Here is a 13,279-nt window from a genome sequence, read left to right as displayed (position 1 = left end):
CACACCTCCGATTTGAAAAGGGTTCTAAAAAGGGGCGTGGTCAACTGTGAAAAGCTGGGAGGGTAGAGTCTGGAAAGAGGGAAGGTTTTGCATAAAAAAGGGAGTTTCACTGAGTGCATAAATAGCTAATTTGCATACCGGCAGTGCAAACACACACACAGACACAGACACTCAGGTGAAATGGATAGTGCTACAGAGTGCAGCAGTTACAGTGGTTCTGAGAGCTGTCTGGAAGTGGAGGACCTCTCTCCACCAGAATCCCCTGAATCACATTGTGATCATATTGACGACATTGCAGGTCCAGCGCCAGGGGGGCACCACGCAAATAAATGTTCTGCGGTAAAACAAGCAATGTATTCTCAAACGTATATCTAGCCATGGCCTATACATAGGCTACCCTTTCATCAGAACGTACTAAGTTCTCTGAAAGTTTTGTTAAAAGGTTTTTTTTTTTTTATGCGTGAAACAATGGATGCACGATCAATCGCCAGATTCACACATAGGCTATCCTACTGTGTGAACCCGTGCGCTTTCGTTTTGACGGCCATATATGACTCAAACAGATTCTAGGAGCATGCTTTCGCGCAACTCCCGTCTCTTCAACTGAAATGCCTCGTTCTTGGATGTGTGAATCCACTACGGAACGTCAGCCTTGCGCTTTCACATTGTACTTTGTAGCCATTGGCAACCAAGAAAGGGGCAAAGTGTAAACGAGTGAGTTTGTAAGTTTTATTTTCAGTTCAAATCCTCACAAAACTATATGTAGCTATATACAGTGCTTAACAAATTTATTAGACCTCCCCTCAAAAAACCCTTGTTTAAAACTAAAAATGGTGTTACCATTGGGCAAATAACAAACTGAAACAACTAAATAGTCTTTACTCACACATAATAAAAACTAATAAACCAAAAAATATAAATAGGCTATTTTATTTTTATTTTGTATGGCCTCCTTTGGCCTTGATAAAAGCTTGCATTCTTGCTGGCATAATTTTTATGCACTTTTCCACAGTCTCTGTTGTTACTGACTTCCAAATAGTTTCTAGTTGTTCCCAAAGACTTGTTTTTAAATTAAACTTTTGTGCAATCTATCTTAGAATCATTCAATCCCAACAATAATTATATTTTAGCATTAGAAACACTACTGTGACTAAAGATCTTACACATACTGGTGGATTAACAATTACAGAAAAATAACAATAGTAATTTTGGTAATCACCTACTTAGTTTAGGGCAGCTGTGACCCAAACCTATTGGGTGGTGGCCTAATAAATTTGTTAAGCACTGTATATGTAACTGCAAACAAGACCATGCACTCATTGTTGCATTTCTGAAAACATCCTTTTTACACAAGGGAGTAACCATTAGAAAATGTTTTTGTAAATTAAATATAAATGAATGAAAAAGGAGCTGAGGACAACAATGACTCTAAAAAGATTATCCACTCTTTTTTTCCCCCATAGAGTCTGAAGTGATTAACAGATTGGATTATTATTATACCTGTAACAGTTGGCTTCACTAGTTATAAAATGTTTCAATTTGCTGCATACAGTTCAGATTTATATCACATCTTAGAACAGATTACACCTGTAAGAGGTGGGTTCACAAGTTATAAATAATTATCATAATATATTATATAAATTATATAATAATATAATAACTTCAGAGTACACTGTAAAGAGTGGTAACCTGATTTAAGGATTGTTGTAGCCTTATCAGATCAGTTTATTAATTACAAATTTTGCAATGCTGTTCAGTTGCTTTGACACAATCTGTATTGTTAAAAGCGCTATATAAATAAAGGTGACTTGACTTAATCCGCCACTGCACACTACTAATCAGTATATGAATACAAACTCACTTAAATGTCTTTCACAGTTCTTACATACACCTGGCATACAGAAATTTTGTCAGATGGTGCTGGTGATACCTGGGCAGACACATCCGAGTGGTGATACCCTCCTGTGCAGTTACACGCATTAGATAGCAGTTCCCAGACCAAATTGAAAACTATACTGTTTCTTACCCCCTCCCATTGAGTAATTTAAAACGTTTTGACTGTTTGTAAAACTGCGTGACTGTTTGGACTGTAATTGTGTTGTCTTACTTGTAACATGTTTAGAAAATAAATAAATATTTTACAAACATAATTTGTCCACTTACTGGCCTGAGGGCTTTCAATGTAATTTATTATATTTATGAATGGTAACACGTTACAAAAACGTTTAATTAACATTAGTTAATATATTAACTAACATAAACTAAGTGTGGCAATAAGTGGTCAGGTAGGGGAAATTACCAACAACAATGGATACAAAACGACTACGCCACCCGGAATATACCGGGACATAACCCTATACAAGGGCACACAGGTTCGTTGCCAAAGGCAGGGTGAGCATGGAGACATAGGCAAAGTATAAAAATTAAGCCATTTATTTATACACAAAATTAAACCGTTGAACACATTGATTTTTATACACAATCGTAATCAAATCAGATACACAAATCTACCAGTTACAGAAATTACCAGTACGAGAGAAATGGCCAGCGGGGGCCTTTTGGATTTTCACCTCACACCATCCCCACACCACAGTTGTGAAAGCAATACAGTTGGTTAAGCACCGCACTCCATGTGGACACGCTAAAAGACTGCAACCCCCACTTTAAAAGGTTCTACTCCTAAATGACAACATGGTTAACTGGTACAAACACCAAGACACATTCAAAAATACAAAACTCACTTTCATACCACCACAGAACAATCTACTTCAAAAAGGAGTCCACAAACAGAGATTTGACAACTACTTGTACAAAGAAAAAAAAAAAAAAGGAACAAATAAAAATGAGCAGTCGTCTGCACCAACAGGAGTAGTATCAAGGATAATGCATCCTGAGTAATCAAATCCTTCCCTTTTTATATTATCACTGCCAACACTGATAGGTTCATAGGATTTAAACCATGTTAACCAATCACAAAGGAGTAGGGACACTGATAGGTTCACAGGCTGGCATGACATCAGCCAATCATACCTGGGCTATACCTTACCCGGCTACATAAGAATAAACAAAACATTTGTAACAGTATATAATAATCTTTAATATTAGTTAATTAAAATACAGTCGTTGTTTGTTGATGTTAGTTCAGTAACTAATTTTAACGAACACATCTTTTGATTTAACAAATGTATTAGTAAATGTTGAAATGAACATTAATTTATATTAATAAGTGGTGTAGAATTATTGTTCATTCTTAATTCATGTTAACTAAAGTAGTTAACTTAACAAATGAAACCTTATTGTAAAGCGCTACCTAATTAACATTAATTCATCCCAAAAATGTGAGCAACCTATAAAGAATATAACTCTGAGGCCATATCACCATTCTATTCAGTAACTAGTACATAAGCTAACATTAAGTAGTACATAACTATCATTAAATAGTACATTAAGCTAAAAATATAGTTCATAAGACGTCTTGTATCAAAAACAAAGACATATTTATGCAACTACGCTACATTTAAAACAAACTTAATGAAGGCTCATTAAGGTACATTGTGTATACCATGCATGGTAAATGGTAATGCATGGTAAACGTAGTGGCTTGTGTTCTTGCACTGTTTTCATTGTAGTGCATGGCTGCCAGTTGTGATCTAAGGTAAAAAAAGATACTGTTACATACTATAAATCACCTCCCACTTTAGCAATGTTCAGTGTTATTTGCTCCAGGAAGCTGCCAAAACTTCATACAAGAAATTTGTTCAAGGAAACAATTGCAGATGAGAACATACCTGCACAACATTCCCACATAGGAGAATACCACACTCTTTGGCACAAACCGGATGACCAAACTGTGAAAAGACTCCAGTGATGAATTCTGGTAATCACCACTTAGATTCTCAAGATCCCTAAACAGTTTTGAAGCCAGGATTACGCCACTGAGCTGCTCACATGCAGCTGTACCTAATGAGATAATAAGACTGTCAATACATATGAACACATTGCTAAAGATAAATCAAGGAAATAAATGCAATAGCAGAATATAAATGTAATTGTTTCACATGTTATCATTAAAAAGGCACAATGCTATACATACAAAAACAGATAATATATCAATATGTTTATATGGTTGTCTTTACTTGGTTTGAGTCACTTTCTTGCTTGATCTCCCACAAGCGGTTGATGGAGGCATTTTTGAAATTCCCCGTCATGCTCATGTATGTTCTGCATGTGGTTGGCAACTGATTTCCATTTGGCTACAATTCCACTGCCTGTAGATGAACTTTCGCCACACCAGTAAAGGTGGTTTACAATGCTCTTTTTCCAAGAACCAACTTCTCTGCAACTCTTCAGCTTTGCAAGGGAGTCTATTTTTTTAGCAACACCTAAACAATCCATAGAACAAAAATAACAGTTAGAATGATTGACAGGTATAGCAGATACATATAAAAATGTTTAAGTACAGTTTCTACCCCGTATATCTGGAACATAAGTTCTATTACAAAGCAAACCTTTTGCCATGTGCCATGCATTGAATGTGTGCACAACACCTGGTCTGCTGTCCCTGAGGAACTTCATGACAGCAGGATGCCTATCCGAGACAATCTTTTGAACACGGAGCCCTCTCTGCTCCAGCTGTCTCAGGTATCATTGCAACACCTCCTTTTCCATGCGTTGGCTGTTACCGACGTCATTGCTCTATAAAAAAAGATAAAATTGTTATGTTATTGCAAAGTAGTGATTAATTTAGATAATGTATCAGAATAATACCTTACATGTATATATTAGCACTGAATTTACATTCATAAACAAAAAAATACCTGAATAAGTCCATTATCCGGTTTGTTTTTAGGTCCATCACTGTGTAGGTCCGGTATTTGGCACAATGCCCTGAATAATTAATCATCAGAAAATTAATATTTTTGGTTGTCGAAAAATATGAAACACTGCATAACATAATATTTTTAGTAAATTACACATACCAGGAGAGTCTGCTCGCATGTCACCGCCCAAAACGGTGTCTCCACTGTTGATGGCCTCTGAAAAAACTGTACCTTGGTGTACAGTTCACAGCAATTCCATTGGTGTTTCAGGAAGGTTGTGTGACTAATTCCTGTGATATTATATGCCTGCAAGAACTAGACACAAAGAAAGAGGAAAGTTAGTCATACTACAACTGGCAGAGAGGTTTCATAGGTGTGTAAAGAAAAAGTGCCTTGCCTTTTCCACTTGCAAGAAGGAGGCTCCACTAAAAATTACAGCTGCAGACAGCTGGATATTTCCTGCAGGTATGTTTGCGACATATGGCTGACTTGTCCAAGTGTTCTGATGCTCACAGTGTGTGCAAACCTGGTCCACACACAGAAGCGTTCCCACAGTCCTAGCATGTACAACACAGCTCCTTGTGCAGACAGGGCACTTCCTGAAGAGCTAAATTAAGTTTTCTTCATAAACAACAAACTTCCTCATTTTATAATGTGGGGTTTCAATCACTGTGCTAAAATACAGCAAACACAAAAACATGAAAATGAATTGATGTCTGTGCCAGATGTTTATTGCTAATGATATTAGCAGCAGGCAAATCAAAAAGTACACATACTCAATTACTCACCTTTCATCATAGATGCTGTGGTTAGTCACTTCTGGATGAAAAGTGATGTCATCTGTAGCTTCTCTTCTAGGCCTTTTTACAGGTGTTGAAACAGCTAGAGGGCCTTCCTCAAATGATGTGTTCGACATGACGGTACTGCAGCTAACATGTTTTCTATGCTGTTTCATTTGAGTGCCTAATTATAAAAAAAAATTCAGTTCACTTCAATTGTATTTAAATTCAAAATGATGACTAGAGGAAGAACAAAAGAAAGAAAAATCAATTCTTACTCTTGCTTCTTCGCTCTGGTTTCCATGTGTGCTGTGTGGATACATGCTTGATTGGCGAATCAACATCTGTTTGGCATGACGCATCTTTTGTGAATACTTCTGTCTGGCACCCCACCTCACGACACAACTTGGGCTCAGAGGACAACTGTAACTCTTTTACAACTGTTTAAAAAATGTTATAAAACACACGCATTTTTACAATATGATAACAATAGACCAGAGCACTGAAAACTACTTAGTAACTTGTTAACATTGACTATGTCTGCTCCGATAAAATCTAACATAACCATCTGAATAGCCTACGCAAAATAAAGAATATTTAAGCAAATATTTAAGCAAACACTTACCAAATCTGTGGATACGGGAATTTGTACAGTTTCTTTCTTTAAAAAGATCTAATGATCAGCAAAACTGGATTCCATTAGTCCCCAATTCACAAAGTTCTCCATTACAAAATGTTTGCTACAAACATATTTTCCAGTTGTGTTGGTAGAACACGGCAAACCAACCGCCTGCACCCAAAGTTCAGCTCTCGTCGTGTCGCAGGGAAACGCAAACAACACTTTTATGTTGTCGCACCGAAGAAACGAGCACATTCGACGCCGAACCATGTCTCTTAATGCCAGCAATGAGGGAAGACAGAAGCGATACTTTCTCATGAATAATATTCATGTTATATTGTAACCGTTATACGTACTACGGTGCAGTGATTGGATTGAACGACCTCTTTCTCATGAATAAATGCACAGATTAGCTCAGGGCCAGCTGACGTAGATTAGCCCCTGAAAGCCTATCTACACACTCCGAGGCCCAAATCTACGTCAGATTTTGTGACGTAGCTTCGACTTTGCTTTTCAAACCAGAAGAACGAAATTGCTCGGATAAACGCAAAAATAACCAATTTCTACTTATCGATAACATTTATGAGTGCTTTTAGTCTTTTCAGTGATGTGCAGCCAGTACATATCTGTTCCCCTCTCAAAAAATGTGTTTTGGGGTTTCATGACCCTTTAAAGAGAACAGCCCAGAGAATGGAGTGCAGCTGGAAGAAAACAAAACTAGAGGTATTTCGTATCGCATGGCGGGAAAGTACTTCTACTTATAGAAAAGCCCTAAAAACGGCTAGATCTACTTACTTTTTGTCTCTCTTAGAAGAAAACAAATACAACCCCAGGCATTTATTCAATACAGTGGCTAGCTTGATGAAAAATAAAGCATCAACAGACACAGACATTTCCCAACAGCACAGCAGTAATGACTTTATGAACTTCTTTACTTCCAAGATAGATACTATTAGAGATAAAAATCCTAACCATGTTGCTGTCAGCCACAGTATCGCATCAGACAGTGCACTATAGTTCCCCTGAGGAACAATTCCACTCATTCTCTGCTATAGGACAGGAAGAATTGTATAAACTTGTCAAATCATCAAAATCTACAACATGTATGTTAGACCCTATTCCATCTGAGCTACTAAAAGAGGTGCTTCCAGAAGTCATAGATCCTCTTCTGAATATTAATATGAATATTTTGTCAGTTTCATTAGGATATGTCCCCAAAACCTTCAAATTGGCTGTTATTAAGCCTCTCATTAAAAAATAAATAAATAAATAAACCAACTTGATCCTAGAGAATTAGTTGATTACAGACCTATCTCAAATATCCCTTTTCTGTTAAAAATACTAGAAAAGGCAGTACCCTCTCAGCTATGTTCCATCTTAGAGAAAAATGGTATCTGTGAGGATTTCCAGTCAGGATTTAGACCGTATCATAGTACTGAGACTGCTCTCATCAGAGTTACAGATGACTTGCTCTTATCATCCGGTCATGGTTGTATTTCTCTATTAGTGCTACTGGATCTTAGCGCTGCGTTTGATACTATCGACCACAACATTCTTTTGAGTAGACTACAAATCAAATACAGTCATCAAATCATAGCAGTGAATGACAAGATATCATATCGATCACAAGTACAGAATGGAGTGCCACAAGGCTCAGTACTAGGACTGTTGCTTTTCAGACTTTGCCTGTTACCCTTGGGAGATATCATCAAGAAACATGGTGTCAGCTTTCACTGTTATGCTGATGATACTCAGCTCTATATTTCTTCACAACCCACACAAATTCGCAAAACTAACGGAATGCATAGTTGATATAAAAAACTGGATGACTAGTAATTTCCTTCTGCTAAATTCTGAAAAAAAAAACAGAGGTTATTATTGGACCAAAAACCCCTGCATGTAATAACCTAAAACACTGTCTAGCACTTGATGGCTGCTCTGTTAATTCTTCGTCATCAGTTAGGAACCTAGGTGTGTTATTTGACAGCAATCTTTCCTTTGAAAACCATGTTTCTAGCATTTGGAAAACCCCATTTTTCCATCTTAAAAATATATCTAAATTACGACCTATGCTCTCAATGTCAAATGCAGAAACGTTAATTCATTTAGCGTTAATTATGACCTCAAGGTTAGATTATTGTAATGCTTTATTGGGTGGTTGCTCTGCGCACTTAATAAACAAACTCCAGCTGGTCCAAAATGCAGCAGCTAGAGTTCTTACTAGAACCAGGAAGTATGACCTTATTAGCCCGGTTCTGTCAACTCTGCACTGGCTCCCTATTGAACAACGAATACATTTTAAAATCTTGCTATTTAATTATAAAGCCCTGAATGGTTTAGCTCCTCAATGCTTGGGCGACCTCATATTGCATCATAGAACAGGTTCAAAAAATGCTTTAATAATCCAAATGAGCAAACAATCCAAAAGGCAGGCAAGCAAACACAACTTAACTAGAAACTAGAACAAAAGAAACATGTGACTGAAGATAAACAAACTAAAAGTCCATGAAAATGGGCATATAAGACAGAGCATATAATTGTGACAGCATCCTGTTTGCAGGCTTATAATATTTCCACACAAACTAGATTTTGGGGAAATTATTGCAATGCAGTTCGTGTGCAATTCCAGAATAACGATTAGCCAAAATAAAACTTAAAAAAAAAAATTAGAAGATTTTGAAAATTTAAAAGATTTATGGTTGCTCGACCAGTGCATCTCTAGAACCTGAAACTTTCACACACTGCTGATTTAAAACAACTCTTGCGTTCCATCTGAACTCACCATTGTTGTTTTTTGTTGCTGCTCAGATCGTCTCTTCATCTGCTCTTTCCTGTTGTTGGGCGGTTAGCGGTGCATTACGGTGCATGCCCCCTACTGGATTGATCACCTGTGATTGACCGAACCACGGCATCCGTAACGTGACGGTTCAGGACAAGTACATGAACCGTTACATCCCTAGCACTAAGGCATTTGGTTGAATGTTCAGAATCTTGATTCTTGTGTATAGACATTTGTAAATATTTTAAAATACAGATCTGTGCTCTGTTAATTATTTAAAAGTAATTGGGGGGAAAAGAAGAAGAAGAAGAAGAAGAACAGCAGTACAGTACACAAGATTCCCAATAGCCTTTTTTATTTTATTATTTATTTATTAATTTGTCATTATTATTTTTTTACATCACTGTATGCATTCCTTGGGAATTGGGGAATTGAGCCCAAGACTGTTTGGAGGCATTCAATTACACCTCTGACAAAACTGGGCCAGGGTCACACTAGATTTAATGTAAGTTGTCATGTTGTCAGATTTTTCGTTCTCAATGTATCAACATTTTTAATTGTCACTGTTTTGGTTCTTTATTTAACTCACACAACTGCATAATATTTGTACATAAAAGTTTGACAGTTTATTTAATCAGTTTACATGAAAATCTTGTGTGTGTGTGTGTGTGTGATCTTGATCAATATTTGATCAACTTTAAAAAATGATGAAAACAATTATTAAAATAATAAAATAATAATATGTTATTCAAGTCTTAAAATATGTTTTTCCCATCATATTTGTCTTTGTATTTTGGTCAGGCTTAAGCAGGATGATATAACATTTAGGTGCAAATATGCAGAATAGTGAAACCAAAGCTTGAGGCTAAAATGGCAAATATCTCCACAGCTACAGTAAATTTTCCAGGAGAACTGATATAAGCTGGAATAAATGTGATCCATACAGCACAGAATATCAGCATACTGAATGTGATGAATTTGGCTTCATTGAAGTTATCAGGCAGTGTGCGAGCCAGAAAAGCTAAAATGAAGCACAAGACAGCCAGTAGGCCAATATAACCCAGAACAGCCCAGAAACTTACAGTAGAGCCCAGACTGCACTCAAGAATGATCTTTTCCTTAAAATAGTTCATATTTTTGTATGGAAATGGAGGTGATATTGTTAGCCATAGCACACATATGAGAACCTGTATAAGTGTAAAGGCAAGAACACTGAGTCGTTGTTGTGCAGGTCCAAACCATTTCATGACATTACTTCCTGGAAGTGTAGCCTTGAAGGCCATTAACACCACTATTGTTTTCCCCAGAACACAGGAGATACAGAGGACAAAAGTGATCCCAAATGCTGTGTGACGCAACATACAGGACCACTCAGTGGGCTGACCAATGAAAGTAAGTGAACAGAGGAAACACAGAATCAATGAGAAGAGCAGCAGGAAGCTCAGTTCTGAGTTGTTGGCTTTTACTATGGGGGTCTGGAAGTGTAGCCTTGAATTCCATTAACACCACTATTGTTTTCCCCAGAACACAGGAGATACAGAGGACAAATGTGATCCCAAATGCTGTGTGACGCAACATACATGACCACTCATTGGGCTGACCAATGAAAGTAAGTGAACAGAGAAAACACAGAGTCAGTGAGAAGAGCAGCAGGAAACTCAGCTCTGAGTTGTTGGCTTTTACTATGGGGGTGTCCCTCATTCTGTAAAACAGGATGGCCACCAGCACAGTTAATCCTGCTCCAAAGAGTGAGAAAAAGACTAGCACTATACCCATAACTTCTGTGAATGACAGAAACTCTTCGGCCTTTAACACACATTTATTTTTTTCAGCATTAGACCAGTATTCCCCTGGACACTGCTTGCAATTATTTGAATCTGGAAAGGAAGTTGCAAACACTAGTTGGAGACAAAAGGGGGAAAAAAGAACATGAATGAGATGGACTGTCAGACGGGCTGTGAGATTACCTGTCTCATTACTGATTTCTCCTTCTGCACATGGAATACAGTCATAACAGCAGACAGGTCTTCCTTTTTGTGCAGCCTTCCTAGTGCCTGGAAGACAGCTTTCACTGCAAACAGAGCTTGGCTTCTACAAGTAAAAAATATACATATAGTTATTTATAGACTCTGAAGAATGTAGAGACAAGTTAATATTTTAGTACAGAATAGTGTATACTTGGAGCATGTAGTATGTGAGGTTTGTCATTTTTATTTAATTTTTGTATTTGTGTGTGTGTGTGTGTACTTAGGAATAAAGCAAGGTTTGGAAAGTGTTGTTATAGAAATTTGCACAATATTGCTCAACTTATCATTTATCATTTTGCTCAAAACTCATTCATGAACACTGCTCTTCTGACCACTTGATAAAACCTGCATTATTTGACTTTACTGGAAATGTCATCCTGAAAATGTATCAACTTAGAGATAATGGCTATTTTAGCCACCAGGAATTAATACATTGACGGTTATCTGTATTTTTCACAGTGTTGACTCACCCATAATGTTACTTCTTTCAGACCAACTTGCACTCATAATGGTGCACCACATTTTCTCTGCTAATTTATTATTATTATTTTTTTACTTTAGGGCTTTCATAAAGGTCAATTCAAGTAGTTACTTTTTTATTAATGTTTCCTCAATTTAAACAATGCCATTTACAAATAGTTTATTTACCTCCAGTTGTCCTCTAGCCCAGATTATGTTTTCAGTATTGAGCACAAAGCGCTGCTCAGGGGGCAGTGAGGCATCATAGTATCCCACTGATTTAAATTGTAATGATCCATCAGAGTCCTGCTGCCAGTTCACTACTTCATATTGGGCTACTGCGGCACCAGTTCTGTCAAACCACACACGATCTCCGAACTTCACGGTAAAATTTACTTTTTTCAGTGCATCAACCACCTAATATAAAAAAGACAGTTCTGGTACATTATCATTGATATATTTTAAAACATTGTTCACCAAAACTACTGTTACACCTTTCTCTTCCTTCCTTTCTATTGATTTGATTTGTATCTTTTACCTGCTGTGGTTTTATTGTCAGGCCTTTCTCACAACCTTCTTGTTCTTTGCACTTTAGTAGACTGTGCAGTGAATGAGCCACAGCATAAACTGCTTTGTAGACGTGACTTGAATATTTTTGTTCAGGCACATCTTCATTGTAGTTTTTCAGTGCAAGTAGATCTTGATATCTGCTGCAATTTATTGTATATTGAGAGGGATTCCCCTTAATCTGTGAGCATGGAAAAGCTGTGTCCCAAAATGCTTTTACGACATAATTGGAAAACCCTTCCAAGTTGATTTTTCTCAATGCAAATCCCAGTGACCCTCCCATCACCTGAAAACTCTTTGGTGTAATCATACTCGTTGATGTTATCCATCCTTCCACTCCAATTATTTGGAGGCCTGTAATATTCAGAATATTTAACTGATCAATAAGTAAGCCCATCTCAATAAATGAAACAAATGCAACAATCACTTTTGTGTTGCCTTTTTTTATTGTATCTACCACTTTTTTTTAGTTTTTCTGGCTCTGTTCGATAGAATTTCACAGAGTACTCTACACAAATCCCCTCTTTCTGTGCTGTATTCAGAAATATGGCCATTCCATAGTTTCCATAGTCATTGTCACTGTTTACAGCTCCCACCCAAGACCAGCCTAAGTGCTTGACAATGTATGCAAGTGCTCTGCTCTGGTGGTAATCACTAGAAATAATCCTGAAGAATGAGGGGTGATCTTTCCTATTACTGAGACATTCACATGAGGCTGTGTGACTTATCTGAGAGAAAAAAAGTGAAAACAAACAATGAAATACTCATCTGTATGTCAGAATGACATCAGTATCATTATGTCAGCTCTTTTTTTTATTGTTCTTTACCACTGGAATTTTAAAAGGTCCTGTAGTTCTGGACAGAATCACTGTGGCAGAAGACTCTGTTTCTCCTATGATAGCATGTATAGAAGACTGTCCATTGCATGTATCCCCTGCTGCAAACTCTGGACCATTCATCAGTCCCATAGTTGCACTCATAGAAGACATTCTTGAACTACAGGTATCATAGATTTGGTAACCAATAGAAACATTTGGGAGCAACATTTCACTTCTATTTATCTCTTCAATGGCAAATATCATTATTTGAGCCAGCCGGAAATCTGGTAGATTCACACTGTGAAAACATTAAACCATTATGATAAATAGCATATAAATAAATAAATAAATAGCATAAGGATAGTATGTCCATAAAAAAAAAATATATATATATATATAAATATATATATA

The 13,279-nt window shown here is 37.0% G+C and overlaps 1 pseudogene; it reads right to left on the bottom strand.

The window, feature by feature from the left end:
- Nucleotides 1–1,571: 1,571 nt before the first annotated feature.
- The window catches only part of LOC107680415 (extracellular calcium-sensing receptor-like), a 26,533-nt pseudogene continuing 14,825 nt past the window's right edge, over nt 1,572–13,279 (bottom strand).

The sequence above is a fragment of the Sinocyclocheilus anshuiensis genome, unplaced genomic scaffold, assembly GCF_001515605.1.
Source record: "Sinocyclocheilus anshuiensis isolate Anshui unplaced genomic scaffold, SAMN03320099.WGS_v1.1 scaffold1989, whole genome shotgun sequence".
NCBI lineage: Eukaryota > Metazoa > Chordata > Actinopteri > Cypriniformes > Cyprinidae > Sinocyclocheilus > Sinocyclocheilus anshuiensis.
Note: the sequence above shows the minus strand (reverse complement) of the source record. Positions and strands in the feature narration are given on the sequence as shown.